Consider the following 26884-nt stretch of genomic DNA (forward strand, 5'->3'; position numbering starts at 1 on the left):
ACCCTTTGCCATCCTTACCCGTAGAAAGCCCTTTCATCATCCCCAAACCCTAATCTTTTCCCTTTCCTTCCCAGCCCCCAAACCCTGCCCTCTGTACCTTTCTCACCACCCGCTTCCCTTCTCCTGTCATCCCCCTACCACCCGGGAAAAAAAGAGATTGCCCCCTCCTTCCACTAGCCCACCCTCCCACCCAAAGAACAACTTCTTCTGCGCAGCTTGTTTTCTAGGCAGCAGCGCTATTGTGATGTCATCGGGGGGCATTGTGACAAGCCGCCAGTGTTCCGTCTCTTCATGTTGTGCACTGTTCAAACCGAAAATACATCAACAGGCAGGCTACAGAAAAGCTTACTAACAAAGGTTAGAGAGGGGCTTTCTCAGAGGGCTTTTTACAGTTTGTCTATTCCCAATTGGCCGGTTTAGTATACTTAATGAAAGTACTAATTCTTTCATAGGCCGCCCATTCTTAGTATTTGACGTTCAGGTAACAACAGGTAACTTTATTTGGAGTGGAAGCAGAGAGATAACACCAGATGCCAATTGTAGATCCTCTCACACCTGTGGTCACTGCAGCATCTGACTCCACTTTGTCCAAAAGGGATCTATTCCATTCAATTACACATGATCTAGATTAGACTGACAACAAGATACTGCACGGGACATAGCAGAGTTGGTGAAGTTGAGTGGTGATGAGTTTGCTATTTGGATGAATAAAGCAAGTAAAAAGTGTGTTAGATAAAAATTCATTTCAATTCGCTAATCGGGATAATATGAATCAGGTGAATCGAGTTCTGCTTTTGGAAACTGGGTTAAGAAGGGGTGCACCGTTCCTGGAGGTACTGCAATACCAGGTCAATGCGTGGAGTGGACAGAGCAAGCTCTTTTTCCATCTCCCTGTTCTAAAAATCCATTTAATATATGGTCCCCAGATAGGGGACGTATCAGATATTAAACTGATAAGAACAGATACTACACTTGATCTTAGCCAAAAGGCCGAGAAGCGATAACCAGAATTGGTTTGGGCCTCGAGTGGCACCCTGGCCTATGCCGGACACATCTTAGGGAGAGAGAGCGAGAGGGAGACAAACCCACGCCTACACAAGACATTTTGTCACCCAAGCCAACCCTTGAAAAGGCTGCTTTGCAGAGCAAAAACAAGAAGAATGGTGCGTTTTGCAGCCGCCGCCCACTGCAATGAATCTGAATAACTCCTCCTTTAGGGCGCAAGCAACTCCCCTCCCCCTTGCAGTCTTTCCAATTCACGATACAAAAAGACGGACAGGACAGGTTGCCTGACTTTCCGTCACTGCCACCCTTTGCCATCCTTACCCGTAGAAAGCCCTTTCATCATCCCCAAACCCTAATCTTTTCCCTTTCCTTCCCAGCCCCCAAACCCTGCCCTCTGTACCTTTCTCACCACCCGCTTCCCTTCTCCTGTCATCCCCCTACCACCCGGGAAAAAAAGAGATTGCCCCCTCCTTCCACTAGCCCACCCTCCCACCCAAAGAACAACTTCTTCTGCGCAGCTTGTTTTCTAGGCAGCAGCGCTATTGTGATGTCATCGGGGGGCATTGTGACAAGCCGCCAGTGTTCCGTCTCTTCATGTTGTGCACTGTTCAAACCGAAAATACATCAACAGGCAGGCTACAGAAAAGCTTACTAACAAAGGTTAGAGAGGGGCTTTCTCAGAGGGCTTTTTACAGTTTGTCTATTCCCAATTAGCCGGTTTAGTATACTTAATGAAAGTACTAATTCTTTCATAGGCCGCCCATTCTTAGTATTTGACGTTCAGGTAACAACAGGTAACTTTATTTGGAGTGGAAGCAGAGAGATAACACCAGATGCCAATTGTAGATCCTCTCACACCTGTGGTCACTGCAGCATCTGACTCCACTTTGTCCAAAAGGGATCTATTCCATTCAATTACACATGATCTAGATTAGACTGACAACAAGATACTGCACGGGACATAGCAGAGTTGGTGAAGTTGAGTGGTGATGAGTTTGCTATTTGGATGAATAAAGCAAGTAAAAAGTGTGTTAGATAAAAATTCATTTCAATTCGCTAATCGGGCTAATATGAATCAGGTGAATCGAGTTCTGCTTTTGGAAACTGGGTTAAGAAGGGGTGCACCGTTCCTGGAGGTACTGCAATACCAGGTCAATGCGTGGAGTGGACAGAGCAAGCTCTTTTTCCATCTCCCTGTTCTAAAAATCCATTTAATATATGGTCCCCAGATAGGGGACGTATCAGATATTAAACTGATAAGAACAGATACTACACTTGATCTTAGCCAAAAGGCCGAGAAGCGATAACCAGAATTGGTTTGGGCCTCGAGTGGCACCCTGGCCTATGCCGGACACATCTTAGGGAGAGAGAGCGAGAGGGAGACAAACCCACGCCTACACAAGACATTTTGTCACCCAAGCCAACCCTTGAAAAGGCTGCTTTGCAGAGCAAAAACAAGAAGAATGGTGCGTTTTGCAGCCGCCGCCCACTGCAATGAATCTGAATAACTCCTCCTTTAGGGCGCAAGCAACTCCCCTCCCCCTTGCAGTCTTTCCAATTCACGATACAAAAAGACGGACAGGACAGGTTGCCTGACTTTCCGTCACTGCCACCCTTTGCCATCCTTACCCGTAGAAAGCCCTTTCATCATCCCCACACCCTAATCTTTTCCCTTTCCTTCCCAGCCCCCAAACCCTGCCCTCTGTACCTTTCTCACCACCCGCTTCCCTTCTCCTGTCATCCCCCTACCACCCGGGAAAAAAAGAGATTGCCCCCTCCTTCCACTAGCCCACCCTCCCACCCAAAGAACAACTTCTTCTGCGCAGCTTGTTTTCTAGGCAGCAGCGCTATTGTGATGTCATCGGGGGGCATTGTGACAAGCCGCCAGTGTTCCGTCTCTTCATGTTGTGCACTGTTCAAACCGAAAATACATCAACAGGCAGGCTACAGAAAAGCTTACTAACAAAGGTTAGAGAGGGGCTTTCTCAGAGGGCTTTTTACAGTTTGTCTATTCCCAATTAGCCGGTTTAGTATACTTAATGAAAGTACTAATTCTTTCATAGGCCGCCCATTCTTAGTATTTGACGTTCAGGTAACAACAGGTAACTTTATTTGGAGTGGAAGCAGAGAGATAACACCAGATGCCAATTGTAGATCCTCTCACACCTGTGGTCACTGCAGCATCTGACTCCACTTTGTCCAAAAGGGATCTATTCCATTCAATTACACATGATCTAGATTAGACTGACAACAAGATACTGCACGGGACATAGCAGAGTTGGTGAAGTTGAGTGGTGATGAGTTTGCTATTTGGATGAATAAAGCAAGTAAAAAGTGTGTTAGATAAAAATTCATTTCAATTCGCTAATCGGGCTAATATGAATCAGGTGAATCGAGTTCTGCTTTTGGAAACTGGGTTAAGAAGGGGTGCACCGTTCCTGGAGGTACTGCAATACCAGGTCAATGCGTGGAGTGGACAGAGCAAGCTCTTTTTCCATCTCCCTGTTCTAAAAATCCATTTAATATATGGTCCCCAGATAGGGGACGTATCAGATATTAAACTGATAAGAACAGATACTACACTTGATCTTAGCCAAAAGGCCGAGAAGCGATAACCAGAATTGGTTTGGGCCTCGAGTGGCACCCTGGCCTATGCCGGACACATCTTAGGGAGAGAGAGCGAGAGGGAGACAAACCCACGCCTACACAAGACATTTTGTCACCCAAGCCAACCCTTGAAAAGGCTGCTTTGCAGAGCAAAAACAAGAAGAATGGTGCGTTTTGCAGCCGCCGCCCACTGCAATGAATCTGAATAACTCCTCCTTTAGGGCGCAAGCAACTCCCCTCCCCCTTGCAGTCTTTCCAATTCACGATACAAAAAGACGGACAGGACAGGTTGCCTGACTTTCCGTCACTGCCACCCTTTGCCATCCTTACCCGTAGAAAGCCCTTTCATCATCCCCAAACCCTAATCTTTTCCCTTTCCTTCCCAGCCCCCAAACCCTGCCCTCTGTACCTTTCTCACCACCCGCTTCCCTTCTCCTGTCATCCCCCTACCACCCGGGAAAAAAAGAGATTGCCCCCTCCTTCCACTAGCCCACCCTCCCACCCAAAGAACAACTTCTTCTGCGCAGCTTGTTTTCTAGGCAGCAGCGCTATTGTGATGTCATCGGGGGGCATTGTGACAAGCCGCCAGTGTTCCGTCTCTTCATGTTGTGCACTGTTCAAACCGAAAATACATCAACAGGCAGGCTACAGAAAAGCTTACTAACAAAGGTTAGAGAGGGGCTTTCTCAGAGGGCTTTTTACAGTTTGTCTATTCCCAATTAGCCGGTTTAGTATACTTAATGAAAGTACTAATTCTTTCATAGGCCGCCCATTCTTAGTATTTGACGTTCAGGTAACAACAGGTAACTTTATTTGGAGTGGAAGCAGAGAGATAACACCAGATGCCAATTGTAGATCCTCTCACACCTGTGGTCACTGCAGCATCTGACTCCACTTTGTCCAAAAGGGATCTATTCCATTCAATTACACATGATCTAGATTAGACTGACAACAAGATACTGCACGGGACATAGCAGAGTTGGTGAAGTTGAGTGGTGATGAGTTTGCTATTTGGATGAATAAAGCAAGTAAAAAGTGTGTTAGATAAAAATTCATTTCAATTCGCTAATCGGGCTAATATGAATCAGGTGAATCGAGTTCTGCTTTTGGAAACTGGGTTAAGAAGGGGTGCACCGTTCCTGGAGGTACTGCAATACCAGGTCAATGCGTGGAGTGGACAGAGCAAGCTCTTTTTCCATCTCCCTGTTCTAAAAATCCATTTAATATATGGTCCCCAGATAGGGGACGTATCAGATATTAAACTGATAAGAACAGATACTACACTTGATCTTAGCCAAAAGGCCGAGAAGCGATAACCAGAATTGGTTTGGGCCTCGAGTGGCACCCTGGCCTATGCCGGACACATCTTAGGGAGAGAGAGCGAGAGGGAGACAAACCCACGCCTACACAAGACATTTTGTCACCCAAGCCAACCCTTGAAAAGGCTGCTTTGCAGAGCAAAAACAAGAAGAATGGTGCGTTTTGCAGCCGCCGCCCACTGCAATGAATCTGAATAACTCCTCCTTTAGGGCGCAAGCAACTCCCCTCCCCCTTGCAGTCTTTCCAATTCACGATACAAAAAGACGGACAGGACAGGTTGCCTGACTTTCCGTCACTGCCACCCTTTGCCATCCTTACCCGTAGAAAGCCCTTTCATCATCCCCAAACCCTAATCTTTTCCCTTTCCTTCCCAGCCCCCAAACCCTGCCCTCTGTACCTTTCTCACCACCCGCTTCCCTTCTCCTGTCATCCCCCTACCACCCGGGAAAAAAAGAGATTGCCCCCTCCTTCCACTAGCCCACCCTCCCACCCAAAGAACAACTTCTTCTGCGCAGCTTGTTTTCTAGGCAGCAGCGCTATTGTGATGTCATCGGGGGGCATTGTGACAAGCCGCCAGTGTTCCGTCTCTTCATGTTGTGCACTGTTCAAACCGAAAATACATCAACAGGCAGGCTACAGAAAAGCTTACTAACAAAGGTTAGAGAGGGGCTTTCTCAGAGGGCTTTTTACAGTTTGTCTATTCCCAATTAGCCGGTTTAGTATACTTAATGAAAGTACTAATTCTTTCATAGGCCGCCCATTCTTAGTATTTGACGTTCAGGTAACAACAGGTAACTTTATTTGGAGTGGAAGCAGAGAGATAACACCAGATGCCAATTGTAGATCCTCTCACACCTGTGGTCACTGCAGCATCTGACTCCACTTTGTCCAAAAGGGATCTATTCCATTCAATTACACATGATCTAGATTAGACTGACAACAAGATACTGCACGGGACATAGCAGAGTTGGTGAAGTTGAGTGGTGATGAGTTTGCTATTTGGATGAATAAAGCAAGTAAAAAGTGTGTTAGATAAAAATTCATTTCAATTCGCTAATCGGGCTAATATGAATCAGGTGAATCGAGTTCTGCTTTTGGAAACTGGGTTAAGAAGGGGTGCACCGTTCCTGGAGGTACTGCAATACCAGGTCAATGCGTGGAGTGGACAGAGCAAGCTCTTTTTCCATCTCCCTGTTCTAAAAATCCATTTAATATATGGTCCCCAGATAGGGGACGTATCAGATATTAAACTGATAAGAACAGATACTACACTTGATCTTAGCCAAAAGGCCGAGAAGCGATAACCAGAATTGGTTTGGGCCTCGAGTGGCACCCTGGCCTATGCCGGACACATCTTAGGGAGAGAGAGCGAGAGGGAGACAAACCCACGCCTACACAAGACATTTTGTCACCCAAGCCAACCCTTGAAAAGGCTGCTTTGCAGAGCAAAAACAAGAAGAATGGTGCGTTTTGCAGCCGCCGCCCACTGCAATGAATCTGAATAACTCCTCCTTTAGGGCGCAAGCAACTCCCCTCCCCCTTGCAGTCTTTCCAATTCACGATACAAAAAGACGGACAGGACAGGTTGCCTGACTTTCCGTCACTGCCACCCTTTGCCATCCTTACCCGGAGAAAGCCCTTTCATCATCCCCAAACCCTAATCTTTTCCCTTTCCTTCCCAGCCCCCAAACCCTGCCCTCTGTACCTTTCTCACCACCCGCTTCCCTTCTCCTGTCATCCCCCTACCACCCGGGAAAAAAAGAGATTGCCCCCTCCTTCCACTAGCCCACCCTCCCACCCAAAGAACAACTTCTTCTGCGCAGCTTGTTTTCTAGGCAGCAGCGCTATTGTGATGTCATCGGGGGGCATTGTGACAAGCCGCCAGTGTTCCGTCTCTTCATGTTGTGCACTGTTCAAACCGAAAATACATCAACAGGCAGGCTACAGAAAAGCTTACTAACAAAGGTTAGAGAGGGGCTTTCTCAGAGGGCTTTTTACAGTTTGTCTATTCCCAATTAGCCGGTTTAGTATACTTAATGAAAGTACTAATTCTTTCATAGGCCGCCCATTCTTAGTATTTGACGTTCAGGTAACAACAGGTAACTTTATTTGGAGTGGAAGCAGAGAGATAACACCAGATGCCAATTGTAGATCCTCTCACACCTGTGGTCACTGCAGCATCTGACTCCACTTTGTCCAAAAGGGATCTATTCCATTCAATTACACATGATCTAGATTAGACTGACAACAAGATACTGCACGGGACATAGCAGAGTTGGTGAAGTTGAGTGGTGATGAGTTTGCTATTTGGATGAATAAAGCAAGTAAAAAGTGTGTTAGATAAAAATTCATTTCAATTCGCTAATCGGGCTAATATGAATCAGGTGAATCGAGTTCTGCTTTTGGAAACTGGGTTAAGAAGGGGTGCACCGTTCCTGGAGGTACTGCAATACCAGGTCAATGCGTGGAGTGGACAGAGCAAGCTCTTTTTCCATCTCCCTGTTCTAAAAATCCATTTAATATATGGTCCCCAGATAGGGGACGTATCAGATATTAAACTGATAAGAACAGATACTACACTTGATCTTAGCCAAAAGGCCGAGAAGCGATAACCAGAATTGGTTTGGGCCTCGAGTGGCACCCTGGCCTATGCCGGACACATCTTAGGGAGAGAGAGCGAGAGGGAGACAAACCCACGCCTACACAAGACATTTTGTCACCCAAGCCAACCCTTGAAAAGGCTGCTTTGCAGAGCAAAAACAAGAAGAATGGTGCGTTTTGCAGCCGCCGCCCACTGCAATGAATCTGAATAACTCCTCCTTTAGGGCGCAAGCAACTCCCCTCCCCCTTGCAGTCTTTCCAATTCACGATACAAAAAGACGGACAGGACAGGTTGCCTGACTTTCCGTCACTGCCACCCTTTGCCATCCTTACCCGTAGAAAGCCCTTTCATCATCCCCAAACCCTAATCTTTTCCCTTTCCTTCCCAGCCCCCAAACCCTGCCCTCTGTACCTTTCTCACCACCCGCTTCCCTTCTCCTGTCATCCCCCTACCACCCGGGAAAAAAAGAGATTGCCCCCTCCTTCCACTAGCCCACCCTCCCACCCAAAGAACAACTTCTTCTGCGCAGCTTGTTTTCTAGGCAGCAGCGCTATTGTGATGTCATCGGGGGGCATTGTGACAAGCCGCCAGTGTTCCGTCGCTTCATGTTGTGCACTGTTCAAACCGAAAATACATCAACAGGCAGGCTACAGAAAAGCTTACTAACAAAGGTTAGAGAGGGGCTTTCTCAGAGGGCTTTTTACAGTTTGTCTATTCCCAATTAGCCGGTTTAGTATACTTAATGAAAGTACTAATTCTTTCATAGGCCGCCCATTCTTAGTATTTGATGTTCAGGTAACAACAGGTAACTTTATTTGGAGTGGAAGCAGAGAGATAACACCAGATGCCAATTGTAGATCCTCTCACACCTGTGGTCACTGCAGCATCTGACTCCACTTTGTCCAAAAGGGATCTATTCCATTCAATTACACATGATCTAGATTAGACTGACAACAAGATACTGCACGGGACATAGCAGAGTTGGTGAAGTTGAGTGGTGATGAGTTTGCTATTTGGATGAATAAAGCAAGTAAAAAGTGTGTTAGATAAAAATTCATTTCAATTCGCTAATCGGGCTAATATGAATCAGGTGAATCGAGTTCTGCTTTTGGAAACTGGGTTAAGAAGGGGTGCACCGTTCCTGGAGGTACTGCAATACCAGGTCAATGCGTGGAGTGGACAGAGCAAGCTCTTTTTCCATCTCCCTGTTCTAAAAATCCATTTAATATATGGTCCCCAGATAGGGGACGTATCAGATATTAAACTGATAAGAACAGATACTACACTTGATCTTAGCCAAAAGGCCGAGAAGCGATAACCAGAATTGGTTTGGGCCTCGAGTGGCACCCTGGCCTATGCCGGACACATCTTAGGGAGAGAGAGCGAGAGGGAGACAAACCCACGCCTACACAAGACATTTTGTCACCCAAGCCAACCCTTGAAAAGGCTGCTTTGCAGAGCAAAAACAAGAAGAATGGTGCGTTTTGCAGCCGCCGCCCACTGCAATGAATCTGAATAACTCCTCCTTTAGGGCGCAAGCAACTCCCCTCCCCCTTGCAGTCTTTCCAATTCACGATACAAAAAGACGGACAGGACAGGTTGCCTGACTTTCCGTCACTGCCACCCTTTGCCATCCTTACCCGTAGAAAGCCCTTTCATCATCCCCAAACCCTAATCTTTTCCCTTTCCTTCCGAGCCCCCAAACCCTGCCCTCTGTACCTTTCTCACCACCCGCTTCCCTTCTCCTGTCATCCCCCTACCACCCGGGAAAAAAAGAGATTGCCCCCTCCTTCCACTAGCCCACCCTCCCACCCAAAGAACAACTTCTTCTGCGCAGCTTGTTTTCTAGGCAGCAGCGCCATTGTGATGTCATCGGGGGGCATTGTGACAAGCCGCCAGTGTTCCGTCTCTTCATGTTGTGCACTGTTCAAACCGAAAATACATCAACAGGCAGGCTACAGAAAAGCTTACTAACAAAGGTTAGAGAGGGGCTTTCTCAGAGGGCTTTTTACAGTTTGTCTATTCCCAATTAGCCGGTTTAGTATACTTAATGAAAGTACTAATTCTTTCATAGGCCGCCCATTCTTAGTATTTGACGTTCAGGTAACAACAGGTAACTTTATTTGGAGTGGAAGCAGAGAGATAACACCAGATGCCAATTGTAGATCCTCTCACACCTGTGGTCACTGCAGCATCTGACTCCACTTTGTCCAAAAGGGATCTATTCCATTCAATTACACATGATCTAGATTAGACTGACAACAAGATACTGCACGGGACATAGCAGAGTTGGTGAAGTTGAGTGGTGATGAGTTTGCTATTTGGATGAATAAAGCAAGTAAAAAGTGTGTTAGATAAAAATTCATTTCAATTCGCTAATCGGGCTAATATGAATCAGGTGAATCGAGTTCTGCTTTTGGAAACTGGGTTAAGAAGGGGTGCACCGTTCCTGGAGGTACTGCAATACCAGGTCAATGCGTGGAGTGGACAGAGCAAGCTCTTTTTCCATCTCCCTGTTCTAAAAATCCATTTAATATATGGTCCCCAGATAGGGGACGTATCAGATATTAAACTGATAAGAACAGATACTACACTTGATCTTAGCCAAAAGGCCGAGAAGCGATAACCAGAATTGGTTTGGGCCTCGAGTGGCACCCTGGCCTATGCCGGACACATCTTAGGGAGAGAGAGCGAGAGGGAGACAAACCCACACCTACACAAGACATTTTGTCACACAAGCCAACCCTTGAAAAGGCTGCTTTGCAGAGCAAAAACAAGAAGAATGGTGCGTTTTGCAGCCGCCGCCCACTGCAATGAATCTGAATAACTCCTCCTTTGGGGCGCAAGCAACTCCCCTCCCCCTTGCAGTCTTTCCAATTCACGATACAAAAAGACGGACAGGACAGGTTGCCTGACTTTCCGTCACTGCCACCCTTTGCCATCCTTACCCGTAGAAAGCCCTTTCATCATCCCCAAACCCTAATCTTTTCCCTTTCCTTCCCAGCCCCCAAACCCTGCCCTCTGTACCTTTCTCACCACCCGCTTCCCTTCTCCTGTCATCCCCCTACCACCCGGGAAAAAAAGAGATTGCCCCCTCCTTCCACTAGCCCACCCTCCCACCCAAAGAACAACTTCTTCTGCGCAGCTTGTTTTCTAGGCAGCAGCGCTATTGTGATGTCATCGGGGGGCATTGTGACAAGCCGCCAGTGTTCCGTCTCTTCATGTTGTGCACTGTTCAAACCGAAAATACATCAACAGGCAGGCTACAGAAAAGCTTACTAACAAAGGTTAGAGAGGGGCTTTCTCAGAGGGCTTTTTACAGTTTGTCTATTCCCAATTAGCCGGTTTAGTATACTTAATGAAAGTACTAATTCTTTCATAGGCCGCCCATTCTTAGTATTTGACGTTCAGGTAACAACAGGTAACTTTATTTGGAGTGGAAGCAGAGAGATAACACCAGATGCCAATTGTAGATCCTCTCACACCTGTGGTCACTGCAGCATCTGACTCCACTTTGTCCAAAAGGGATCTATTCCATTCAATTACACATGATCTAGATTAGACTGACAACAAGATACTGCACGGGACATAGCAGAGTTGGTGAAGTTGAGTGGTGATGAGTTTGCTATTTGGATGAATAAAGCAAGTAAAAAGTGTGTTAGATAAAAATTCATTTCAATTCGCTAATCGGGCTAATATGAATCAGGTGAATCGAGTTCTGCTTTTGGAAACTGGGTTAAGAAGGGGTGCACCGTTCCTGGAGGTACTGCAATACCAGGTCAATGCGTGGAGTGGACAGAGCAAGCTCTTTTTCCATCTCCCTGTTCTAAAAATCCATTTAATATATGGTCCCCAGATAGGGGACGTATCAGATATTAAACTGATAAGAACAGATACTACACTTGATCTTAGCCAAAAGGCCGAGAAGCGATAACCAGAATTGGTTTGGGCCTCGAGTGGCACCCTGGCCTATGCCGGACACATCTTAGGGAGAGAGAGCGAGAGGGAGACAAACCCACGCCTACACAAGACATTTTGTCACCCAAGCCAACCCTTGAAAAGGCTGCTTTGCAGAGCAAAAACAAGAAGAATGGTGCGTTTTGCAGCCGCCGCCCACTGCAATGAATCTGAATAACTCCTCCTTTAGGGCGCAAGCAACTCCCCTCCCCCTTGCAGTCTTTCCAATTCACGATACAAAAAGACGGACAGGACAGGTTGCCTGACTTTCCGTCACTGCCACCCTTTGCCATCCTTACCCGTAGAAAGCCCTTTCATCATCCCCAAACCCTAATCTTTTCCCTTTCCTTCCCAGCCCCCAAACCCTGCCCTCTGTACCTTTCTCACCACCCGCTTCCCTTCTCCTGTCATCCCCCTACCACCCGGGAAAAAAAGAGATTGCCCCCTCCTTCCACTAGCCCACCCTCCCACCCAAAGAACAACTTCTTCTGCGCAGCTTGTTTTCTAGGCAGCAGCGCTATTGTGATGTCATCGGGGGGCATTGTGACAAGCCGCCAGTGTTCCGTCTCTTCATGTTGTGCACTGTTCAAACCGAAAATACATCAACAGGCAGGCTACAGAAAAGCTTACTAACAAAGGTTAGAGAGGGGCTTTCTCAGAGGGCTTTTTACAGTTTGTCTATTCCCAATTAGCCGGTTTAGTATACTTAATGAAAGTACTAATTCTTTCATAGGCCGCCCATTCTTAGTATTTGACGTTCAGGTAACAACAGGTAACTTTATTTGGAGTGGAAGCAGAGAGATAACACCAGATGCCAATTGTAGATCCTCTCACACCTGTGGTCACTGCAGCATCTGACTCCACTTTGTCCAAAAGGGATCTATTCCATTCAATTACACATGATCTAGATTAGACTGACAACAAGATACTGCACGGGACATAGCAGAGTTGGTGAAGTTGAGTGGTGATGAGTTTGCTATTTGGATGAATAAAGCAAGTAAAAAGTGTGTTAGATAAAAATTCATTTCAATTCGCTAATCGGGCTAATATGAATCAGGTGAATCGAGTTCTGCTTTTGGAAACTGGGTTAAGAAGGGGTGCACCGTTCCTGGAGGTACTGCAATACCAGGTCAATGCGTGGAGTGGACAGAGCAAGCTCTTTTTCCATCTCCCTGTTCTAAAAATCCATTTAATATATGGTCCCCAGATAGGGGACGTATCAGATATTAAACTGATAAGAACAGATACTACACTTGATCTTAGCCAAAAGGCCGAGAAGCGATAACCAGAATTGGTTTGGGCCTCGAGTGGCACCCTGGCCTATGCCGGACACATCTTAGGGAGAGAGAGCGAGAGGGAGACAAACCCACGCCTACACAAGACATTTTGTCACCCAAGCCAACCCTTGAAAAGGCTGCTTTGCAGAGCAAAAACAAGAAGAATGGTGCGTTTTGCAGCCGCCGCCCACTGCAATGAATCTGAATAACTCTTCCTTTAGGGCGCAAGCAACTCCCCTCCCCCTTGCAGTCTTTCCAATTCACGATACAAAAAGACGGACAGGACAGGTTGCCTGACTTTCCGTCACTGCCACCCTTTGCCATCCTTACCCGTAGAAAGCCCTTTCATCATCCCCAAACCCTAATCTTTTCCCTTTCCTTCCCAGCCCCCAAACCCTGCCCTCTGTACCTTTCTCACCACCCGCTTCCCTTCTCCTGTCATCCCCCTACCACCCGGGAAAAAAAGAGATTGCCCCCTCCTTCCACTAGCCCACCCTCCCACCCAAAGAACAACTTCTTCTGCGCAGCTTGTTTTCTAGGCAGCAGCGCTATTGTGATGTCATCGGGGGGCATTGTGACAAGCCGCCAGTGTTCCGTCTCTTCATGTTGTGCACTGTTCAAACCGAAAATACATCAACAGGCAGGCTACAGAAAAGCTTACTAACAAAGGTTAGAGAGGGGCTTTCTCAGAGGGCTTTTTACAGTTTGTCTATTCCCAATTAGCCGGTTTAGTATACTTAATGAAAGTACTAATTCTTTCATAGGCCGCCCATTCTTAGTATTTGACGTTCAGGTAACAACAGGTAACTTTATTTGGAGTGGAAGCAGAGAGATAACACCAGATGCCAATTGTAGATCCTCTCACACCTGTGGTCACTGCAGCATCTGACTCCACTTTGTCCAAAAGGGATCTATTCCATTCAATTACACATGATCTAGATTAGACTGACAACAAGATACTGCACGGGACATAGCAGAGTTGGTGAAGTTGAGTGGTGATGAGTTTGCTATTTGGATGAATAAAGCAAGTAAAAAGTGTGTTAGATAAAAATTCATTTCAATTCGCTAATCGGGCTAATATGAATCAGGTGAATCGAGTTCTGCTTTTGGAAACTGGGTTAAGAAGGGGTGCACCGTTCCTGGAGGTACTGCAATACCAGGTCAATGCGTGGAGTGGACAGAGCAAGCTCTTTTTCCATCTCCCTGTTCTAAAAATCCATTTAATATATGGTCCCCAGATAGGGGACGTATCAGATATTAAACTGATAAGAACAGATACTACACTTGATCTTAGCCAAAAGGCCGAGAAGCGATAACCAGAATTGGTTTGGGCCTCGAGTGGCACCCTGGCCTATGCCGGACACATCTTATGGAGAGAGAGCGAGAGGGAGACAAACCCACGCCTACACAAGACATTTTGTCACCCAAGCCAACCCTTGAAAAGGCTGCTTTGCAGAGCAAAAACAAGAAGAATGGTGCGTTTTGCAGCCGCCGCCCACTGCAATGAATCTGAATAACTCCTCCTTTAGGGCGCAAGCAACTCCCCTCCCCCTTGCAGTCTTTCCAATTCACGATACAAAAAGACGGACAGGACAGGTTGCCTGACTTTCCGTCACTGCCACCCTTTGCCATCCTTACCCGTAGAAAGCCCTTTCATCATCCCCAAACCCTAATCTTTTCCCTTTCCTTCCCAGCCCCCAAACCCTGCCCTCTGTACCTTTCTCACCACCCGCTTCCCTTCTCCTGTCATCCCCCTACCACCCGGGAAAAAAAGAGATTGCCCCCTCCTTCCACTAGCCCACCCTCCCACCCAAAGAACAACTTCTTCTGCGCAGCTTGTTTTCTAGGCAGCAGCGCTATTGTGATGTCATCGGGGGGCATTGTGACAAGCCGCCAGTGTTCCGTCTCTTCATGTTGTGCACTGTTCAAACCGAAAATACATCAACAGGCAGGCTACAGAAAAGCTTACTAACAAAGGTTAGAGAGGGGCTTTCTCAGAGGGCTTTTTACAGTTTGTCTATTCCCAATTAGCCGGTTTAGTATACTTAATGAAAGTACTAATTCTTTCATAGGCCGCCCATTCTTAGTATTTGACGTTCAGGTAACAACAGGTAACTTTATTTGGAGTGGAAGCAGAGAGATAACACCAGATGCCAATTGTAGATCCTCTCACACCTGTGGTCACTGCAGCATCTGACTCCACTTTGTCCAAAAGGGATCTATTCCATTCAATTACACATGATCTAGATTAGACTGACAACAAGATACTGCACGGGACATAGCAGAGTTGGTGAAGTTGAGTGGTGATGAGTTTGCTATTTGGATGAATAAAGCAAGTAAAAAGTGTGTTAGATAAAAATTCATTTCAATTCGCTAATCGGGCTAATATGAATCAGGTGAATCGAGTTCTGCTTTTGGAAACTGGGTTAAGAAGGGGTGCACCGTTCCTGGAGGTACTGCAATACCAGGTCAATGCGTGGAGTGGACAGAGCAAGCTCTTTTTCCATCTCCCTGTTCTAAAAATCCATTTAATATATGGTCCCCAGATAGGGGACGTATCAGATATTAAACTGATAAGAACAGATACTACACTTGATCTTAGCCAAAAGGCCGAGAAGCGATAACCAGAATTGGTTTGGGCCTCGAGTGGCACCCTGGCCTATGCCGGACACATCTTAGGGAGAGAGAGCGAGAGGGAGACAAACCCACGCCTACACAAGACATTTTGTCACCCAAGCCAACCCTTGAAAAGGCTGCTTTGCAGAGCAAAAACAAGAAGAATGGTGCGTTTTGCAGCCGCCGCCCACTGCAATGAATCTGAATAACTCCTCCTTTAGGGCGCAAGCAACTCCCCTCCCCCTTGCAGTCTTTCCAATTCACGATACAAAAAGACGGACAGGACAGGTTGCCTGACTTTCCGTCACTGCCACCCTTTGCCATCCTTACCCGTAGAAAGCCCTTTCATCATCCCCAAACCCTAATCTTTTCCCTTTCCTTCCCAGCCCCCAAACCCTGCCCTCTGTACCTTTCTCACCACCCGCTTCCCTTCTCCTGTCATCCCCCTACCACCCGGGAAAAAAAGAGATTGCCCCCTCCTTCCACTAGCCCACCCTCCCACCCAAAGAACAACTTCTTCTGCGCAGCTTGTTTTCTAGGCAGCAGCGCTATTGTGATGTCATCGGGGGGCATTGTGACAAGCCGCCAGTGTTCCGTCTCTTCATGTTGTGCACTGTTCAAACCGAAAATACATCAACAGGCAGGCTACAGAAAAGCTTACTAACAAAGGTTAGAGAGGGGCTTTCTCAGAGGGCTTTTTACAGTTTGTCTATTCCCAATTAGCCGGTTTAGTATACTTAATGAAAGTACTAATTCTTTCATAGGCCGCCCATTCTTAGTATTTGACGTTCAGGTAACAACAGGTAACTTTATTTGGAGTGGAAGCAGAGAGATAACACCAGATGCCAATTGTAGATCCTCTCACACCTGTGGTCACTGCAGCATCTGACTCCACTTTGTCCAAAAGGGATCTATTCCATTCAATTACACATGATCTAGATTAGACTGACAACAAGATACTGCACGGGACATAGCAGAGTTGGTGAAGTTGAGTGGTGATGAGTTTGCTATTTGGATGAATAAAGCAAGTAAAAAGTGTGTTAGATAAAAATTCATTTCAATTCGCTAATCGGGCTAATATGAATCAGGTGAATCGAGTTCTGCTTTTGGAAACTGGGTTAAGAAGGGGTGCACCGTTCCTGGAGGTACTGCAATACCAGGTCAATGCGTGGAGTGGACAGAGCAAGCTCTTTTTCCATCTCCCTGTTCTAAAAATCCATTTAATATATGGTCCCCAGATAGGGGACGTATCAGATATTAAACTGATAAGAACAGATACTACACTTGATCTTAGCCAAAAGGCCGAGAAGCGATAACCAGAATTGGTTTGGGCCTCGAGTGGCACCCTGGCCTATGCCGGACACATCTTAGGGAGAGAGAGCGAGAGGGAGACAAACCCACGCCTACACAAGACATTTTGTCACCCAAGCCAACCCTTGAAAAGGCTGCTTTGCAGAGCAAAAACAAGAAGAATGGTGCGTTTTGCAGCCGCCGCCCACTGCAATGAATCTGAATAACTCCTCCTTTAGGGCGCAAGCAACTCCCCTCCCCCTTGCAGTCTTTCCAATTCACGATACAAAAAGACGGACAGGACAGGTTGCCTGACTTTCCGTCACTGCCACCCTTTGCCATCCTTACCCGTAGAAAGCCCTTTCATCATCCCCAAACCCTAATCTTTTCCCTTTCCTTCCCAGCCCCCAAACCCTGCCCTCTGTACCTTTCTCACCACCCGCTTCCCTTCTCCTGTCATCCCCCTACCACCCGGGAAAAAAAGAGATTGCCCCCTCCTTCCACTAGCCCACCCTCCCACCCAAAGAACAACTTCTTCTGCGCAGCTTGTTTTCTAGGCAGCAGCGCTATTGTGATGTCATCGGGGGGCATTGTGACAAGCCGCCAGTGTTCCGTCTCTTCATGTTGTGCACTGTTCAAACCGAAAATACATCAACAGGCAGGCTACAGAAAAGCTTACTAACAAAGGTTAGAGAGGGGCTTTCTCAGAGGGCTTTTTACAGTTTGTCTATTCCCAATTAGCCGGTTTAGTATACTTAATGAAAGTACTAATTCTTTCATAGGCCGCCCATTCTTAGTATTTGACGTTCAGGTAACAACAGGTAACTTTATTTGGAGTGGAAGCAGAGAGATAACACCAGATGCCAATTGTAGATCCTCTCACACCTGTGGTCACTGCAGCATCTGACTCCACTTTGTCCAAAAGGGATCTATTCCATTCAATTACACATGATCTAGATTAGACTGACAACAAGATACTGCACGGGACATAGCAGAGTTGGTGAAGTTGAGTGGTGATGAGTTTGCTATTTGGATGAATAAAGCAAGTAAAAAGTGTGTTAGATAAAAATTCATTTCAATTCGCTAATCGGGCTAATATGAATCAGGTGAATCGAGTTCTGCTTTTGGAAACTGGGTTAAGAAGGGGTGCACCGTTCCTGGAGGTACTGCAATACCAGGTCAATGCGTGGAGTGGACAGAGCAAGCTCTTTTTCCATCTCCCTGTTCTAAAAATCCATTTAATATATGGTCCCCAGATAGGGGACGTATCAGATATTAAACTGATAAGAACAGATACTACACTTGATCTTAGCCAAAAGGCCGAGAAGCGATAACCAGAATTGGTTTGGGCCTCGAGTGGCACCCTGGCCTATGCCGGACACATCTTAGGGAGAGAGAGCGAGAGGGAGACAAACCCACGCCTACACAAGACATTTTGTCACCCAAGCCAACCCTTGAAAAGGCTGCTTTGCAGAGCAAAAACAAGAAGAATGGTGCGTTTTGCAGCCGCCGCCCACTGCAATGAATCTGAATAACTCCTCCTTTAGGGCGCAAGCAACTCCCCTCCCCCTTGCAGTCTTTCCAATTCACGATACAAAAAGACGGACAGGACAGGTTGCCTGACTTTCCGTCACTGCCACCCTTTGCCATCCTTACCCGTAGAAAGCCCTTTCATCATCCCCAAACCCTAATCTTTTCCCTTTCCTTCCCAGCCCCCAAACCCTGCCCTCTGTACCTTTCTCACCACCCGCTTCCCTTCTCCTGTCATCCCCCTACCACCCGGGAAAAAAAGAGATTGCCCCCTCCTTCCACTAGCCCACCCTCCCACCCAAAGAACAACTTCTTCTGCGCAGCTTGTTTTCTAGGCAGCAGCGCTATTGTGATGTCATCGGGGGGCATTGTGACAAGCCGCCAGTGTTCCGTCTCTTCATGTTGTGCACTGTTCAAACCGAAAATACATCAACAGGCAGGCTACAGAAAAGCTTACTAACAAAGGTTAGAGAGGGGCTTTCTCAGAGGGCTTTTTACAGTTTGTCTATTCCCAATTAGCCGGTTTAGTATACTTAATGAAAGTACTAATTCTTTCATAGGCCGCCCATTCTTAGTATTTGACGTTCAGGTAACAACAGGTAACTTTATTTGGAGTGGAAGCAGAGAGATAACACCAGATGCCAATTGTAGATCCTCTCACACCTGTGGTCACTGCAGCATCTGACTCCACTTTGTCCAAAAGGGATCTATTCCATTCAATTACACATGATCTAGATTAGACTGACAACAAGATACTGCACGGGACATAGCAGAGTTGGTGAAGTTGAGTGGTGATGAGTTTGCTATTTGGATGAATAAAGCAAGTAAAAAGTGTGTTAGATAAAAATTCATTTCAATTCGCTAATCGGGCTAATATGAATCAGGTGAATCGAGTTCTGCTTTTGGAAACTGGGTTAAGAAGGGGTGCACCGTTCCTGGAGGTACTGCAATACCAGGTCAATGCGTGGAGTGGACAGAGCAAGCTCTTTTTCCATCTCCCTGTTCTAAAAATCCATTTAATATATGGTCCCCAGATAGGGGACGTATCAGATATTAAACTGATAAGAACAGATACTACACTTGATCTTAGCCAAAAGGCCGAGAAGCGATAACCAGAATTGGTTTGGGCCTCGAGTGGCACCCTGGCCTATGCCGGACACATCTTAGGGAGAGAGAGCGAGAGGGAGACAAACCCACGCCTACACAAGACATTTTGTCACCCAAGCCAACCCTTGAAAAGGCTGCTTTGCAGAGCAAAAACAAGAAGAATGGTGCGTTTTGCAGCCGCCGCCCACTGCAATGAATCTGAATAACTTCTCCTTTAGGGCGCAAGCAACTCCCCTCCCCCTTGCAGTCTTTCCAATTCACGATACAAAAAGACGGACAGGACAGGTTGCCTGACTTTCCGTCACTGCCACCCTTTGCCATCCTTACCCGTAGAAAGCCCTTTCATCATCCCCAAACCCTAATCTTTTCCCTTTCCTTCCCAGCCCCCAAACCCTGCCCTCTGTACCTTTCTCACCACCCGCTTCCCTTCTCCTGTCATCCCCCTACCACCCGGGAAAAAAAGAGATTGCCCCCTCCTTCCACTAGCCCACCCTCCCACCCAAAGAACAACTTCTTCTGCGCAGCTTGTTTTCTAGGCAGCAGCGCTATTGTGATGTCATCGGGGGGCATTGTGACAAGCCGCCAGTGTTCCGTCTCTTCATGTTGTGCACTGTTCAAACCGAAAATACATCAACAGGCAGGCTACAGAAAAGCTTACTAACAAAGGTTAGAGAGGGGCTTTCTCAGAGGGCTTTTTACAGTTTGTCTATTCCCAATTAGCCGGTTTAGTATACTTAATGAAAGTACTAATTCTTTCATAGGCCGCCCATTCTTAGCATTTGACGTTCAGGTAACAACAGGTAACTTTATTTGGAGTGGAAGCAGAGAGATAACACCAGATGCCAATTGTAGATCCTCTCACACCTGTGGTCACTGCAGCATCTGACTCCACTTTGTCCAAAAGGGATCTATTCCATTCAGATACACATGATCTAGATTAGACTGACAACAAGATACTGCACGGGACATAGCAGAGTTGGTGAAGTTGAGTGGTGATGAGTTTGCTATTTGGATGAATAAAGCAAGTAAAAAGTGTGTTAGATAAAAATTCATTTCAATTCGCTAATCGGGCTAATATGAATCAGGTGAATCGAGTTCTGCTTTTGGAAACTGGGTTAAGAAGGGGTGCACCGTTCCTGGAGGTACTGCAATACCTGGTCAATGCGTGGAGTGGACAGAGCAAGCTCTTTTTCCATCTCCCTGTTCTAAAAATCCATTTAATATATGGTCCCCAGATAGGGGACGTATCAGATATTAAACTGATAAGAACAGATACTACACTTGATCTTAGCCAAAAGGCCGAGAAGCGATAACCAGAATCGGTTTGGGCCTCGAGTGGCACCCTGGCCTATGCCGGACACATCTTAGGGAGAGAGAGCGAGAGGGAGACAAACCCACGCCTACACAAGACATTTTGTCACCCAAGCCAACCCTTGAAAAGGCTGCTTTGCAGAGCAAAAACAAGAAGAATGGTGCGTTTTGCAGCCGCCGCCCACTGCAATGAATCTGAATAACTTCTCCTTTAGGGCGCAAGCAACTCCCCTCCCCCTTGCAGTCTTTCCAATTCACGATACAAAAAGACGGACAGGACAGGTTGCCTGACTTTCCGTCACTGCCACCCTTTGCCATCCTTACCCGTAGAAAGCCCTTTCATCATCCCCAAACCCTAATCTTTTCCCTTTCCTTCCCAGCCCCCAAACCCTGCCCTCTGTACCTTTCTCACCACCCGCTTCCCTTCTCCTGTCATCCCCCTACCACCCGGGAAAAAAAGAGATTGCCCCCTCCTTCCACTAGCCCACCCTCCCACCCAAAGAACAACTTCTTCTGCGCAGCTTGTTTTCTAGGCAGCAGCGCTATTGTGATGTCATCGGGGGGCATTGTGACAAGCCGCCAGTGTTCCGTCTCTTCATGTTGTGCACTGTTCAAACCGAAAATACATCAACAGGCAGGCTACAGAAAAGCTTACTAACAAAGGTTAGAGAGGGGCTTTCTCAGAGGGCTTTTTACAGTTTGTCTATTCCCAATTAGCCGGTTTAGTATACTTAATGAAAGTACTAATTCTTTCATAGGCCGCCCATTCTTAGCATTTGACGTTCAGGTAACAACAGGTAACTTTATTTGGAGTGGAAGCAGAGAGATAACACCAGATGCCAATTGTAGATCCTCTCACACCTGTGGTCACTGCAGCATCTGACTCCACTTTGTCCAAAAGGGATCTATTCCATTCAATTACACATGATCTAGATTAGACTGACAACAAGATACTGCACGGGACATAGCAGAGTTGGTGAAGTTGAGTGGTGATGAGTTTGCTATTTGGATGAATAAAGCAAGTAAAAAGTGTGTTAGATAAAAATTCATTTCAATTCGCTAATCGGGCTAATATGAATCAGGTGAATCGAGTTCTGCTTTTGGAAACTGGGTTAAGAAGGGGTGCACCGTTCCTGGAGGTACTGCAATACCTGGTCAATGCGTGGAGTGGACAGAGCAAGCTCTTTTTCCATCTCCCTGTTCTAAAAATCCATTTAATATATGGTCCCCAGATAGGGGACGTATCAGATATTAAACTGATAAGAACAGATACTACACTTGATCTTAGCCAAAAGGCCGAGAAGCGATAACCAGAATTGGTTTGGGCCTCGAGTGGCACCCTGGCCTATGCCGGACACATCTTAGGGAGAGAGAGCGAGAGGGAGACAAACCCACGCCTACACAAGACATTTTGTCACCCAAGCCAACCCTTGAAAAGGCTGCTTTGCAGAGCAAAAACAAGAAGAATGGTGCGTTTTGCAGCCGCCGCCCACTGCAATGAATCTGAATAACTCCTCCTTTAGGGCGCAAGCAACTCCCCTCCCCCTTGCAGTCTTTCCAATTCACGATACAAAAAGACGGACAGGACAGGTTGCCTGACTTTCCGTCACTGCCACCCTTTGCCATCCTTACCCGTAGAAAGCCCTTTCATCATCCCCAAACCCTAATCTTTTCCCTTTCCTTCCCAGCCCCCAAACCCTGCCCTCTGTACCTTTCTCACCACCCGCTTCCCTTCTCCTGTCATCCCCCTACCACCCGGGAAAAAAAGAGATTGCCCCCTCCTTCCACTAGCCCACCCTCCCACCCAAAGAACAACTTCTTCTGCGCAGCTTGTTTTCTAGGCAGCAGCGCTATTGTGATGTCATCGGGGGGCATTGTGACAAGCCGCCAGTGTTCCGTCTCTTCATGTTGTGCACTGTTCAAACCGAAAATACATCAACAGGCAGGCTACAGAAAAGCTTACTAACAAAGGTTAGAGAGGGGCTTTCTCAGAGGGCTTTTTACAGTTTGTCTATTCCCAATTAGCCGGTTTAGTATACTTAATGAAAGTACTAATTCTTTCATAGGCCGCCCATTCTTAGTATTTGACGTTCAGGTAACAACAGGTAACTTTATTTGGAGTGGAAGCAGAGAGATAACACCAGATGCCAATTGTAGATCCTCTCACACCTGTGGTCACTGCAGCATCTGACTCCACTTTGTCCAAAAGGGATCTATTCCATTCAATTACACATGATCTAGATTAGACTGACAACAAGATACTGCACGGGACATAGCAGAGTTGGTGAAGTTGAGTGGTGATGAGTTTGCTATTTGGATGAATAAAGCAAGTAAAAAGTGTGTTAGATAAAAATTCATGTCAATTCGCTAATCGGGCTAATATGAATCAGGTGAATCGAGTTCTGCTTTTGGAAACTGGGTTAAGAAGGGGTGCACCGTTCCTGGAGGTACTGCAATACCAGGTCAATGCGTGGAGTGGACAGAGCAAGCTCTTTTTCCATCTCCCTGTTCTAAAAATCCATTTAATATATGGTCCCCAGATAGGGGACGTATCAGATATTAAACTGATAAGAACAGATACTACACTTGATCTTAGCCAAAAGGCCGAGAAGCGATAACCAGAATTGGTTTGGGCCTCGAGTGGCACCCTGGCCTATGCCGGACACATCTTAGGGAGAGAGAGCGAGAGGGAGACAAACCCACGCCTACACAAGACATTTTGTCACCCAAGCCAACCCTTGAAAAGGCTGCTTTGCAGAGCAAAAACAAGAAGAATGGTGCGTTTTGCAGCCGCCGCCCACTGCAATGAATCTGAATAACTCCTCCTTTAGGGCGCAAGCAACTCCCCTCCCCCTTGCAGTCTTTCCAATTCACGATACAAAAAGACGGACAGGACAGGTTGCCTGACTTTCCGTCACTGCCACCCTTTGCCATCCTTACCCGTAGAAAGCCCTTTCATCATCCCCAAACCCTAATCTTTTCCCTTTCCTTCCCAGCCCCCAAACCCTGCCCTCTGTACCTTTCTCACCACCCGCTTCCCTTCTCCTGTCATCCCCCTACCACCCGGGAAAAAAAGAGATTGCCCCCTCCTTCCACTAGCCCACCCTCCCACCCAAAGAACAACTTCTTCTGCGCAGCTTGTTTTCTAGGCAGCAGCGCTATTGTGATGTCATCGGGGGGCATTGTGACAAGCCGCCAGTGTTCCGTCTCTTCATGTTGTGCACTGTTCAAACCGAAAATACATCAACAGGCAGGCTACAGAAAAGCTTACTAACAAAGGTTAGAGAGGGGCTTTCTCAGAGGGCTTTTTACAGTTTGTCTATTCCCAATTAGCCGGTTTAGTATACTTAATGAAAGTACTAATTCTTTCATAGGCCGCCCATTCTTAGTATTTGACGTTCAGGTAACAACAGGTAACTTTATTTGGAGTGGAAGCAGAGAGATAACACCAGATGCCAATTGTAGATCCTCTCACACCTGTGGTCACTGCAGCATCTGACTCCACTTTGTCCAAAAGGGATCTATTCCATTCAATTACACATGATCTAGATTAGACTGACAACAAGATACTGCACGGGACATAGCAGAGTTGGTGAAGTTGAGTGGTGATGAGTTTGCTATTTGGATGAATAAAGCAAGTAAAAAGTGTGTTAGATAAAAATTCATTTCAATTCGCTAATCGGGCTAATATGAATCAGGTGAATCGAGTTCTGCTTTTGGAAACTGGGTTAAGAAGGGGTGCACCGTTCCTGGAGGTACTGCAATACCAGGTCAATGCGTGGAGTGGACAGAGCAAGCTCTTTTTCCATCTCCCTGTTCTAAAAATCCATTTAATATATGGTCCCCAGATAGGGGACGTATCAGATATTAAACTGATAAGAACAGATACTACACTTGATCTTAGCCAAAAGGCCGAGAAGCGATAACCAGAATTGGTTTGGGCCTCGAGTGGCACCCTGGCCTATGCCGGACACATCTTATGGAGAGAGAGCGAGAGGGAGACAAACCCACGCCTACACAAGACATTTTGTCACCCAAGCCAACCCTTGAAAAGGCTGCTTTGCAGAGCAAAAACAAGAAGAATGGTGCGTTTTGCAGCCGCCGCCCACTGCAATGAATCTGAATAACTCCTCCTTTAGGGCGCAAGCAACTCCCCTCCCCCTTGCAGTCTTTCCAATTCACGATACAAAAAGACGGACAGGACAGGTTGCCTGACTTTCCGTCACTGCCACCCTTTGCCATCCTTACCCGTAGAAAGCCCTTTCATCATCCCCAAACCCTAATCTTTTCCCTTTCCTTCCCAGCCCCCAAACCCTGCCCTCTGTACCTTTCTCACCACCCGCTTCCCTTCTCCTGTCATCCCCCTACCACCCGGGAAAAAAAGAGATTGCCCCCTCCTTCCACTAGCCCACCCTCCCACCCAAAGAACAACTTCTTCTGCGCAGCTTGTTTTCTAGGCAGCAGCGCTATTGTGATGTCATCGGGGGGCATTGTGACAAGCCGCCAGTGTTCCGTCTCTTCATGTTGTGCACTGTTCAAACCGAAAATACATCAACAGGCAGGCTACAGAAAAGCTTACTAACAAAGGTTAGAGAGGGGCTTTCTCAGAGGGCTTTTTACAGTTTGTCTATTCCCAATTAGCTGGTTTAGTATACTTAATGAAAGTACTAATTCTTTCATAGGCCGCCCATTCTTAGTATTTGACGTTCAGGTAACAACAGGTAACTTTATTTGGAGTGGAAGCAGAGAGATAACACCAGATGCCAATTGTAGATCCTCTCACACCTGTGGTCACTGCAGCATCTGACTCCACTTTGTCCAAAAGGGATCTATTCCATTCAATTACACATGATCTAGATTAGACTGACAACAAGATACTGCACGGGACATAGCAGAGTTGGTGAAGTTGAGTGGTGATGAGTTTGCTATTTGGATGAATAAAGCAAGTAAAAAGTGTGTTAGATAAAAATTCATTTCAATTCGCTAATCGGGCTAATATGAATCAGGTGAATCGAGTTCTGCTTTTGGAAACTGGGTTAAGAAGGGGTGCACCGTTCCTGGAGGTACTGCAATACCAGGTCAATGCGTGGAGTGGACAGAGCAAGCTCTTTTTCCATCTCCCTGTTCTAAAAATCCATTTAATATATGGTCCCCAGATAGGGGACGTATCAGATATTAAACTGATAAGAACAGATACTACACTTGATCTTAGCCAAAAGGCCGAGAAGCGATAACCAGAATTGGTTTGGGCCTCGAGTGGCACCCTGGCCTATGCCGGACACATCTTAGGGAGAGAGAGCGAGAGGGAGACAAACCCACGCCTACACAAGACATTTTGTCACCCAAGCCAACCCTTGAAAAGGCTGCTTTGCAGAGCAAAAACAAGAAGAATGGTGCGTTTTGCAGCCGCCGCCCACTGCAATGAATCTGAATAACTCCTCCTTTAGGGCGCAAGCAACTCCCCTCCCCCTTGCAGTCTTTCCAATTCACGATACAAAAAGACGGACAGGACAGGTTGCCTGACTTTCCGTCACTGCCACCCTTTGCCATCCTTACCCGTAGAAAGCCCTTTCATCATCCCCAAACCCTAATCTTTTCCCTTTCCTTCCCAGCCCCCAAACCCTGCCCTCTGTACCTTTCTCACCACCCGCTTCCCTTCTCCTGTCATCCCCCTACCACCCGGGAAAAAAAGAGATTGCCCCCTCCTTCCACTAGCCCACCCTCCCACCCAAAGAACAACTTCTTCTGCGCAGCTTGTTTTCTAGGCAGCAGCGCTATTGTGATGTCATCGGGGGGCATTGTGACAAGCCGCCAGTGTTCCGTCTCTTCATGTTGTGCACTGTTCAAACCGAAAATACATCAACAGGCAGGCTACAGAAAAGCTTACTAACAAAGGTTAGAGAGGGGCTTTCTCAGAGGGCTTTTTACAGTTTGTCTATTCCCAATTAGCCGGTTTAGTATACTTAATGAAAGTACTAATTCTTTCATAGGCCGCCCATTCTTAGTATTTGACGTTCAGGTAACAACAGGTAACTTTATTTGGAGTGGAAGCAGAGAGATAACACCAGATGCCAATTGTAGATCCTCTCACACCTGTGGTCACTGCAGCATCTGACTCCACTTTGTCCAAAAGGGATCTATTCCATTCAATTACACATGATCTAGATTAGACTGACAACAAGATACTGCACGGGACATAGCAGAGTTGGTGAAGTTGAGTGGTGATGAGTTTGCTATTTGGATGAATAAAGCAAGTAAAAAG

General features: G+C 46.7%; 20 non-coding genes across 20 annotated transcripts; all 20 read right to left on the bottom strand.

The window, feature by feature from the left end:
- Positions 1–811: 811 nt before the first annotated feature.
- Positions 812–1002, bottom strand: LOC142278533 (U2 spliceosomal RNA). The gene has a single exon (XR_012741361.1). It is a non-coding gene; the product is annotated as a U2 spliceosomal RNA (small nuclear RNA).
- A 1117-nt stretch (positions 1003–2119) lies between these two features.
- On the bottom strand, positions 2120–2310 carry LOC142278534 (U2 spliceosomal RNA). Its single transcript, XR_012741362.1, has one exon. It is a non-coding gene; the product is annotated as a U2 spliceosomal RNA (small nuclear RNA).
- Positions 2311–3427: 1117 nt separating this feature from the next.
- LOC142278535 (U2 spliceosomal RNA) lies at positions 3428–3618 on the bottom strand. Its single transcript, XR_012741363.1, has one exon. It is a non-coding gene; the product is annotated as a U2 spliceosomal RNA (small nuclear RNA).
- Positions 3619–4735: 1117 nt separating this feature from the next.
- Positions 4736–4926, bottom strand: LOC142278538 (U2 spliceosomal RNA). The gene has a single exon (XR_012741365.1). It is a non-coding gene; the product is annotated as a U2 spliceosomal RNA (small nuclear RNA).
- Positions 4927–6043: 1117 nt separating this feature from the next.
- Positions 6044–6234, bottom strand: LOC142278539 (U2 spliceosomal RNA). The gene has a single exon (XR_012741366.1). It is a non-coding gene; the product is annotated as a U2 spliceosomal RNA (small nuclear RNA).
- Positions 6235–7351: 1117 nt separating this feature from the next.
- Positions 7352–7542, bottom strand: LOC142278540 (U2 spliceosomal RNA). Its single transcript, XR_012741367.1, has one exon. It is a non-coding gene; the product is annotated as a U2 spliceosomal RNA (small nuclear RNA).
- A 1117-nt stretch (positions 7543–8659) lies between these two features.
- LOC142278541 (U2 spliceosomal RNA) lies at positions 8660–8850 on the bottom strand. Its single transcript, XR_012741368.1, has one exon. It is a non-coding gene; the product is annotated as a U2 spliceosomal RNA (small nuclear RNA).
- Positions 8851–9967: 1117 nt separating this feature from the next.
- LOC142278542 (U2 spliceosomal RNA) lies at positions 9968–10158 on the bottom strand. Its single transcript, XR_012741369.1, has one exon. It is a non-coding gene; the product is annotated as a U2 spliceosomal RNA (small nuclear RNA).
- A 1117-nt stretch (positions 10159–11275) lies between these two features.
- LOC142278543 (U2 spliceosomal RNA) lies at positions 11276–11466 on the bottom strand. Its single transcript, XR_012741370.1, has one exon. It is a non-coding gene; the product is annotated as a U2 spliceosomal RNA (small nuclear RNA).
- Positions 11467–12583: 1117 nt separating this feature from the next.
- Positions 12584–12774, bottom strand: LOC142278544 (U2 spliceosomal RNA). The gene has a single exon (XR_012741371.1). It is a non-coding gene; the product is annotated as a U2 spliceosomal RNA (small nuclear RNA).
- Positions 12775–13891: 1117 nt separating this feature from the next.
- LOC142278545 (U2 spliceosomal RNA) lies at positions 13892–14082 on the bottom strand. Its single transcript, XR_012741372.1, has one exon. It is a non-coding gene; the product is annotated as a U2 spliceosomal RNA (small nuclear RNA).
- A 1117-nt stretch (positions 14083–15199) lies between these two features.
- LOC142278546 (U2 spliceosomal RNA) lies at positions 15200–15390 on the bottom strand. The gene has a single exon (XR_012741373.1). It is a non-coding gene; the product is annotated as a U2 spliceosomal RNA (small nuclear RNA).
- A 1117-nt stretch (positions 15391–16507) lies between these two features.
- LOC142278547 (U2 spliceosomal RNA) lies at positions 16508–16698 on the bottom strand. Its single transcript, XR_012741374.1, has one exon. It is a non-coding gene; the product is annotated as a U2 spliceosomal RNA (small nuclear RNA).
- Positions 16699–17815: 1117 nt separating this feature from the next.
- On the bottom strand, positions 17816–18006 carry LOC142278550 (U2 spliceosomal RNA). The gene has a single exon (XR_012741376.1). It is a non-coding gene; the product is annotated as a U2 spliceosomal RNA (small nuclear RNA).
- A 1117-nt stretch (positions 18007–19123) lies between these two features.
- LOC142278551 (U2 spliceosomal RNA) lies at positions 19124–19314 on the bottom strand. The gene has a single exon (XR_012741377.1). It is a non-coding gene; the product is annotated as a U2 spliceosomal RNA (small nuclear RNA).
- A 1117-nt stretch (positions 19315–20431) lies between these two features.
- On the bottom strand, positions 20432–20622 carry LOC142278617 (U2 spliceosomal RNA). Its single transcript, XR_012741436.1, has one exon. It is a non-coding gene; the product is annotated as a U2 spliceosomal RNA (small nuclear RNA).
- A 1117-nt stretch (positions 20623–21739) lies between these two features.
- On the bottom strand, positions 21740–21930 carry LOC142278618 (U2 spliceosomal RNA). The gene has a single exon (XR_012741437.1). It is a non-coding gene; the product is annotated as a U2 spliceosomal RNA (small nuclear RNA).
- Positions 21931–23047: 1117 nt separating this feature from the next.
- On the bottom strand, positions 23048–23238 carry LOC142278552 (U2 spliceosomal RNA). Its single transcript, XR_012741378.1, has one exon. It is a non-coding gene; the product is annotated as a U2 spliceosomal RNA (small nuclear RNA).
- A 1117-nt stretch (positions 23239–24355) lies between these two features.
- On the bottom strand, positions 24356–24546 carry LOC142278553 (U2 spliceosomal RNA). Its single transcript, XR_012741379.1, has one exon. It is a non-coding gene; the product is annotated as a U2 spliceosomal RNA (small nuclear RNA).
- A 1117-nt stretch (positions 24547–25663) lies between these two features.
- On the bottom strand, positions 25664–25854 carry LOC142278555 (U2 spliceosomal RNA). Its single transcript, XR_012741380.1, has one exon. It is a non-coding gene; the product is annotated as a U2 spliceosomal RNA (small nuclear RNA).
- Positions 25855–26884: the final 1030 nt, after the last annotated feature.

This window comes from Anomaloglossus baeobatrachus, unplaced genomic scaffold (genome assembly GCF_048569485.1).
Source record: "Anomaloglossus baeobatrachus isolate aAnoBae1 unplaced genomic scaffold, aAnoBae1.hap1 Scaffold_419, whole genome shotgun sequence".
Classification (NCBI taxonomy): domain Eukaryota; kingdom Metazoa; phylum Chordata; class Amphibia; order Anura; family Aromobatidae; genus Anomaloglossus; species Anomaloglossus baeobatrachus.